The 8,710-nt window shown below is 31.0% G+C and overlaps 1 long non-coding RNA gene across 1 annotated transcript; it reads right to left on the reverse strand.

The window, feature by feature from the left end:
- Positions 1–5,431: 5,431 nt before the first annotated feature.
- On the reverse strand, positions 5,432–7,513 carry LOC141683395 (uncharacterized). The gene is made up of 4 exons (XR_012560261.1): positions 7,433–7,513; positions 7,060–7,109; positions 6,873–6,933; positions 5,432–5,536 (listed from the first exon to the last, which is right to left on the reverse strand). It is a non-coding gene; the product is annotated as an uncharacterized LOC141683395 (long non-coding RNA).
- Between the last annotated feature and the right edge of the window lie 1,197 nt (positions 7,514–8,710).

Consider the following 8,710-nt stretch of genomic DNA (forward strand, 5'->3'; position numbering starts at 1 on the left):
TAAAAAATTTGAAATTCATCTTGCATGTCAGGATTAGAAAAATCTAGTAAAAGTATCACTCCTGACAATGAGACTCGTTCCCGATTTAAAAGATTATTTTTTAAAATAATTTGTTCGACGATACAACCGTACGAATGTTAAAATATATCAATTTTAGTCATATGAAAAAATTATTAAAAATTTTGAAATTCATCTTGCATGTCAGGATTGGAAAAATCTAGTAAAAGTATCACTCCCGACAACGATACTCGTTCCCGATTTAAAAGATTAATTTTTAAAATAATTTTTTCGTTAATCCAACCATACAGATGTTAAGATATATCAATTTTACTCATATACAAAAATTATTAACAAATATGAAATTTATCTTGCACATCGGGATTAGAAAAAAAAAATTTAGGATCAGCTTGCACAGTGTTAATATATATTAATTTTAGTTATGTAGAAAAATAATTTAAAATTTTCAAATTTGTTTCAAATAATTTTATATACAAAATTATATGAAATTATTTAAAATAAAAATTATTCAATTAATATAAAGTTAAATAAAAATAAGTAATTAATTATAATATATAAATATAAAAATAATTTACTATTTTTTTATTTTTCCCATAATTTTTGGTTTCCCCCTTTAGTGAAGATTTCCCTCTTACTTCTAATTTTCATTTTCCCCCTTATCTCTCCCCTTTCCCTTTCTTAGATCTGACCCCTATTCTTCTCTTCGTTCTCACTGTCCATACTCTTCCATCTCTCTCCCACGACTCTTCTTTCTCCTCTCTCCATGCTTAAAGTCACATCTATTAACCATGTATTATGATATGTTTAAGTTTTTGAGTTGTCAAACCCTAACCATCTCCCTCACCCATTCTTGTTCCTATGTCACAAAATTGCCTTTGAATTTAGCTCAACTATTTATATTCACTTCCAATAATAGGTGGAGCTTCTCAAGTAGAAAAATGAAGGTTGAAATTTCTAATCTCGTTGATTTTCATGTTCAAAGCGACAATTTTGAGAAATATTTTTGGAGTTCTGAATTTGACCTTTCAAGCTCAGGGCATGACTGATGAGTAACTGTTTATCATTTGCAAGGTTAGGTTCTAGGAATACAACTACTCAGTGCTTGCTTAGGTGATTGTCGTTTTAGTTTCTAGTTTTATACCTTCAACAAGAAATATAAGCAGTATAAACTAATTTGAGTGGTAATTTGTCCTAGTTTTAATTCAGATTCCTTAACAAAGATAGTGTTCTATATTTTTCTAGTGGTCTTTTAGTTTAATAATTAAAGAGCGTCGGCTATTTAATTTAAGAATTTTCTATGTTTGTTGTGCTTAATTTGGTTATGAAATCACATATGTCTTGGAGAATAGATTGTTCTGATATTTATATACGTAACATGAATTATTCCTTGTCCTGTGGATTTTGCAAAGCTTTGGCATTACAACTTATAAAGGGAAAGAAGATTGATGATGTTGTCGCAGATTTTTCACTCTCTCGCGTGAAATTATTAGTGAAATATTGAGCTGATTGCCGGTCGAATTCACTAATAAATCTGAGTTATTTGCCCTTATACCAGCGGTAAGGTCATTCACTAACATTGGATGTACCAAATGCAGGTGTTTAGTGGAAATGGGAATACCATTGATGGCTCTGCCAGTTTTTTCCGGAGGGATAGATTTTCACATGTCAAAAAATATGAGGTAAGGAAAAACTTTGCTTATCATTAGATATCTATGGAATACATAACTTAAATTATAAATTTTTTAGGTTGAGGTCAACAAATTTTCACAATCTTTGATTGATGCTTTGGTACCTAATGCTCAAGGGATCTGCTCTTAACCATTTGGTCTGGTCAAGGTACGCTCGTAATTTTTGTGCTTTGTCCATTTGTTTGTTTTGTCCATGTTACTTAAATTCAAATATGTTTTAGGACAATGTTGCACTAATTGTGGTTCTTCAAGCGAAATTGAGTAATGAGGGGTTTGATAATCCTAGGAAGAGCTTGTGTGTGTGGTAAGTACAAAGTGCCTACCTTTTGTATGTATTAAGTGTGATACATATTTATCCTCCTCTGTTTAATTTTGTTTCTTTTAGAGATTTGTTTTTTTGTTTTGATTGTAGACTTTCAACTCATTGGGGTAAATCGAGTCTATTGATTAATCCAGGGTTGAGTGTTAAAGAGGAATTAAAAATATGTGTTTTGTGTTTGTTAAAATCTTCTTTAATGTAAGACGAATTCTATTAAAAGACTTTGTTCATTGTAAATTATACTAGCAAATAAAAATTACACTAATATGAAGTTTTAATTGTATCACATATGTTTAAAATTTGCGTTAAAATGTCTATTGTAGATCAAACAGGTAGTGGGTATTGAGATCACAATTGCATATGATGTATGTGGAATAAGAATGATTAATGTTATTCACCACTATACAAATTATTAGTTTTGAATCAAGTACAGGCTAATACCCCCTTTGTTTTATGGCTCTTCTGTCTATTCCATTTATCTTTAATCAAGTGTAATGTTAAAACTAATACTATAATTTAGAATGTATGTATCCATTTCCAAGGTTTTATTCATGGCCTATTTTAGAACAAGTAGTAATTGTTTAATTATTATAATTTAATTTAATTACTGTTATTTATTTTCACAGAAAATAGTTTTCCTTTTTTCTAAAATTTCATATATAATTAGTCAATTTATCTGTTTAATTGTTTATATTTGTGTAATTATATATCCTTTCGATTTTGAAATTATAGGAGGTTTTAATTTGTTCCAAAAAACCCAATACTGAGTTTTAAAATTTATCTTCTTTCTTGAGAATCAAAGCAAATAGCTCTTTATCTTGCAAGTGTCTGTATTTAATTCTATAAATTCTGTTTAAATATAGAGAACATGTTTTTGAGAAGTAATTCACACATATTGGCAAATTTTTGTGCAACTGCTTGAGTTATTTTTTTTGTTCATGTGATTGATAGCTGTAATTACTCTTTTCTGTGTTACATCTTTACCAGCTTGATGAAGCATTACAGATGCAAATAGGAATACACAGGAGATTGGGTGATCAAAATAAGGTTCCATTTATGTACTTCAATACACCTGGTACAGAAAAATCAAGAACTAATACTTTCCAATGTATATATTATAAAGGTCAAAGAGAATTTGAAGGTGAAAATGGAAGCACAGGGGAGCTTCCTTGAGAGAAATGTTAAGGAGTATAAAAGAAGGTCAAATAATAATGTAAAGCCTAGCAATTCTTTAGTCTTTCTCACCCATTCCATTTGGAGAATAATTGCCTTGTTTTGATTTGCAAGACAACAGATGTAAGTATTGTATTTGGGTTAATTGTAATAACAATATTGCCCACAAAGACATATATTAGTTTTTGTTCTTTTTATTTTTGCTTGGAACATTTCTTTGGATAAATTTTTTGTATATAAAACCATTGTGTACTCTGTTTATAGCTATTTTAGAACAAAGTTGTTATAAAATATATCTTACAACATTCAAGTTTAATAAAAGATTTGTGTGAAAGAAAATATGACAATGGTATGTAAAATGGTTCTTAAATTGATATATACATAAACTGATGTTATGTATACTTTCAAACAATAGTTTTAGACTACAACATAGACAACAATTGTGTTATATTATTTTCAATAATGGTTCTTAAATTGATACATACATAAACCCTTCTATGTCCCATTCCACAAAATAATTCTTGTAAATTGACTGTTGTTGTTTGTGACAAACTAGGATAATTAATTATAATTAAAACTATTGTTGAACAATTATCTTGATAACACTTGAATAAAAGAAACTGTTGTTTGAGGAGGACTATAACAAAAGTTTGAAAAAATTAAAAACCCTTGTTTGATAAGTCTGTAGAAAACCATTGTGTATATCATATTAGAACAAATGTTTTATTTATAAAACTGTTATTGTTAAGCTTTGAGACAATGGTCATATTCAGTCAGCCGTTCACTACTAGAAATATGGGATCAGATATCGGTTCAGAACCGATGTTAAAAAAAATCTGAACCGATGTCTTCGCGTGTGATGTTAAATGTCATCAGCCTTTGACATCGGTTAACAGCCGATGTCTATTACAGTGCTATACATCGGTTTTAAGATTAAATGTGATGTCTTTGCAACAAATTTCAGCTTATATTACAGTATTTCTAGGTGAATATGGGTATATTATCAGGTATTTATCCATTAAAACATGAAATCTACAAGCTCTAAAAGCCATTTATTAAATTTTTTTCGAACAAACCGATGTGAAATGCTAGATCAGACATCGTTTAGATTAGTTGCCCGATGTGAAATGTTTGATCAGACATCGATTAAATTACCCCCCGATTTGAAATGATGGATAGGACATGGGTGTTCTCAACGAAACCGATGTTAAATCTTTTTGTTTAACATCAGCCAATTTCTCTAACCGATGTTATTTGACTTAAAATACATTGAGTTTCTTTTTAGAACCGATGTCAAATGTCTATTTCACATCGGTTATTTTAGTTCTTTTTCGTTTAATATTATTTTACATGATGTCTTTTGTACATTTTTATATCGGTTTACATTTATCATTGTGATGTTAATGTGGTGTAAATTACATGACATCATGGTCCTGTTTTACAGCCACATGAATCAGTTGCATTTACACAACCAAAAAAATACCAAATAATGCAACATCCAACCAAAAATATCCAACAGAAACATAAAGCTACATTGATACCAAATTTCTTAACATACAATATTCCAACAATCAATTCCGACATTCATTCTAAGTCTAAAATAAACATCCCAACCAATAACAATAAAATAACTTAGTTATCCAGACTCTTTTAACTAAGGACTTGTCAAGAGTTTATACATGACCAAAAAAATTAAAGTAAAACACATACTTGAATACACAAGTTCAGGAATGGGCTAATCTCTTTCTTCAAGCTATCACGGATTAGTCCATATATTTTTTCAATACAAGCCGTTAAGTGCTGCTTAAACAATAGAGCCGTATACTTGGCTTCCATTTTCAATTGTGTGTTTGGCTTTCCCTCCATTCCACTGTACCCACTGGAAATTCCCCTTCACATTAAAGATGTACGAAAACCCTATACATACAAGTAGACTTTTAAAAATAGATTCAACACATTTATATGGTAATTTCCTACTATAAAAATTTAAGCTCTATTTTGAAAAGCTAACTTGTGCCATTCTGCCAAACAGGGTTGTAGGAGATGTTCGATGACGCTGACGAAGAACGTGGTTCTCAGATTCGAGGTTGAACACATTCAGTTCTAGCCTGAGTACGCGCATAGACCACATAATTAGATAATTAGAAAATAGGCACTACAAGTATTTTGTTTCCTCTAAATTACAATTGTGCAACTACCTTTCAAGGGTAGTCTGTAGTTGTGCCAGTTTCAACTGGGATTCCTCTATTTCTTTTAGCCTATCTTTGCTCTCATTTTGAACTTCATTAAACATGCACAGAAACTCATCAGCTCTCTTTCTCAACTCTGTTATCTCTTCCTGCATGTATAGAATCTATATTATAATAAAACAAATAATCACATGTTTTTGCAGGACTAACAAATATGTTCTTAATTGGACTTTATAGAAAATGGAATAACTATATAAGATATAATGCATTGTACGAGAGTATTTAATTAAACAAACAAATTTGCCAAAGCTCATGAAAGTAGTAAAATTTTAAACTACTGCAATGATGATGGCATTTCCAGGCCTGATACTCTGCTGAAATGTTTCATTTTATCGACATGATTACAACTGGAATAGGCTTCTATTGTTGTACGTTTAATAATACAGATACCCAAAAACTTGGCAATAAACATTTCTTCTTACTTCTTAGCAAGAAACTTCACACGATACTAAAATCGTTGCAATAAAATTTATATATACATAAATCGAAATGACATATATTTATATTTATAAATGGAAACTTCACATGATAATAGAACCGTTGCAACAAAATTTATTTATAACCTCCACTTATTTCTTAAAACTACACAGTTAAGTAATGCATAGTCTATGCTGGGGAGTGGGGGTTGAAAACAAGATGTATCATAACCCCAGGGATAGAATACTTATACAAAAACTGTGACCTCCTTAGAGATTACCAAACACAAAGTTTTCTGCAAGAATCAGCTTACAACTGAAATATGAAAGAAACGGATACAACCAAGTTTAAACACACATTTATCTTTATTTCATGTAACAATTTATGTAACTTCTCAAATATATTAAGGGACACAAATGAAAGAGTTGATTATTATTGGTGTCAAATTAGTAGGACAAAAAATTGGTCAGAAACACCAAAGTCCAACTCCATCTCATATAAGTTATAGCACCAAGCCTAGCATATCGTTAATATAAATAAGCAGAAGTTATATATAGGCCATATTCAGTACGAAATACAAATATTCAAAAGCATACAGTCCTGGGCCATTATCACTTTGAGTGAAAGTTTCACCAGCCACATAGTTATACAAACACAGGGTATGGCTACCACTACCTCTCATGCTATAGATTAGAAAAAAAATTGAATGAAACACTGGTGCATTGCTCTTTAATATTATGCCAAGACTTTGACCCATAAAGAATCTACCAGATGGTCTTGACTTTAAAGCCAGAATATATTTGTTTACTTTTACATGTACTCTCTGTAATTGGGAAACAGTCCTCAAACTGAAATAGAAGAAAACGGGAACAAGAAATAATTGATAGAAATAACAAATATTAACGCACAAATCTAATCATGGCGAATAGAGGAAAAAAGAATTTAAAGTAAAAAGCAGGCTGAAAAAGAAACTTGACATGTCACAATCGGGTGGTACTTGTATGTTACCTGTGTTGCAGCTGACCTTAGGTCTATTTTCTTCAGCTCCACCCATCCTTTTGCCATAGAACTGAAAAATACAATTTGTCAAAGTACCAACTTATAGTCAGGAAAGAAATTATAGTTTTCCAAGGATTTGATTAAATAATTTCTACAAGGTCGATGACCACAAAAAAGAAGAAATTAGCAAATGTACCCGTTGATGAGCAAGTATATTCAAGGCCAGAAATTCACTTCATCTATTCTCTGCTACCAACAAACAAGGAAAATTATACACCATAAGGTAAATAGAATATACATCAAGTGATGCACAACCATTTTGTACGGATTTTGTAACAAATTAACTTCTATGATGGTGGTTAACCAACACTTTTTTGATGTTTTGGAGTTCAAATCATGCATCAAGCACTTGAACTATGTAACTAGAAGTAGTACTGTAAGTTGACATGTGACTGTCAATCTGTCAATATGAAACCAGGAGGATACAACAACTGTAATAGGTCAATCATAGAAATAGACAGTGTAGCTCTAAATATCATCTTCAGTTTCATAGGTTTTTCCACACCAACCTCCTCTGTAACAGTCGATTTTCTATCCAGAACCACAACTTCCTCCTATCAAGTAAGGCAAAAGGATCACATATTTTGATAAATACCAAAATAATGGAAATTTATAAAATAAAACAAGCATGCGACTGATTTTGAACAAGTAATGACAATTTTGAAAAGCATATAATTATAAATTTAATATAAATGATAAACTTAGCAGCTTCAATATCAAATTAATATATCAATCTGATTGCCTACAAGTTGCCTGCTACCTCTCTACTTGGGGAGTACTACAGCCATAAACCTTACAATTTTTATATGCCCTTATAATTTTCATGCAGGAATGTTATGTTCTTTGACACCTGGCTCAACCCTACGAACCTGGTCGAAACTACAAGAAAATATATATATTATCTGGGTCATATAACTTTATATCTAAGCGATATGGGCACTTCGACAAAAATACTCAAAGCTATGATACAATTAAGATACAATTTTTTAGAAATGAGCCACAAGCAGAATTCATTTTAGTTCTGATATCAAAATTTAACGCATCTTACAATGGTGTGTAAAACACAACATTTATTACTGCGACATAGATTAAAAAAAATTAAGCTCAAAAGGAATGTATGATGTATCTCACCTTCTTTTCCACCATCTCAGTCTGATGTTGTGATAAATTTAAGACATCCTTTTCTGGTTCAGCTACTTTGCAAATTCTTGCTGAATCAATTACATGCCCCACGTAAGAAGAAACATCTGATAGGTGGATATTAGTGTCATTTACTTGTCCATTTGCTCCAACAGCTTTAACCCTCTGATTTTTTCCTCTGAAAATATTAAAGACAAATGTTTAAGTGAAGCTGTAGCTACAATTGAATCAACACTAGAGAGAAATTTATTACCTAAACAATGATTTTTGGCTTTTTTGTTTTACAAGTGAGCTTCCTTTACTAGGCCCATTAGCTATTACTGAAGGGAGTGAGTCTGTTGAGCATGTGGATGAACTATCATCTAATACTGATGAACATTTTCTTTCTTTGATTTGTACAGATGAAATACCACTAATCCCACTGCTATTGGATACTGTGGTAAGATTAATTTCTGAGGTGTCAGTATTTTAATTGACGGGGCTAAATTCTCTTTGTTCAGAATTGGCCTGAGGTAATTCAAGAGAACAATATATTGAATCTGACACATCAGAAACATCTTACCTCTATACTTGGAGAGAGGTTTCTCTCAGGACTGGAAAATGGGTGAACAAATGACCATAACACAAACACAACATATATAGCATTT

The sequence above is a fragment of the Apium graveolens genome, chromosome 9 (genome assembly GCF_009905375.1).
Source record: "Apium graveolens cultivar Ventura chromosome 9, ASM990537v1, whole genome shotgun sequence".
NCBI lineage: Eukaryota > Viridiplantae > Streptophyta > Magnoliopsida > Apiales > Apiaceae > Apium > Apium graveolens.